Below are 327 nucleotides of genomic sequence, written 5' to 3'. Positions count from 1 at the left end.
GTTTATTCAACGAAGTCAAACGGCACAAATAAATCAATGTATGGGAAACTGGTAATGTATATCGAAATATCGGAAATGTGTTTAAAAATCATATCACCGTTATTGAAAAAAATTATATCGCGATACATATTGATATTGAATTATTGTCCAGCCCTACGTTTAAGGATGTAAGGTACTTTTAAAGGTCTTTTTTGGACCACGGACACCATTCACTTTCATTGCATGGAAGAGAGCAGCATTAAAGGGGTCATATGATGCGATTTCAAGTTTTCCTTTCTCTTTGGAGAGTTACAAGCTGTTCGTGAATAGATAAGATCCCTAAAGTTG

The 327-nt window shown here is 34.9% G+C and overlaps 1 protein-coding gene across 1 annotated transcript in view; it reads right to left on the bottom strand.

The window, feature by feature from the left end:
• Nucleotides 1–327, bottom strand: part of LOC107714235 (vacuolar protein sorting-associated protein 37C-like) — a 12,655-nt gene that overhangs the window by 10,818 nt on the left and 1,510 nt on the right. The gene's annotated exons all lie outside the window — the stretch shown is intronic.

The sequence above is a fragment of the Sinocyclocheilus rhinocerous genome, unplaced genomic scaffold, assembly GCF_001515625.1.
Source record: "Sinocyclocheilus rhinocerous isolate Xijiao unplaced genomic scaffold, SAMN03320098_v1.1 scaffold3862, whole genome shotgun sequence".
NCBI lineage: Eukaryota > Metazoa > Chordata > Actinopteri > Cypriniformes > Cyprinidae > Sinocyclocheilus > Sinocyclocheilus rhinocerous.
The sequence above is the reverse complement of the archived record's forward strand: the minus strand, read 5'-3'. Positions and strand labels throughout refer to the sequence as shown.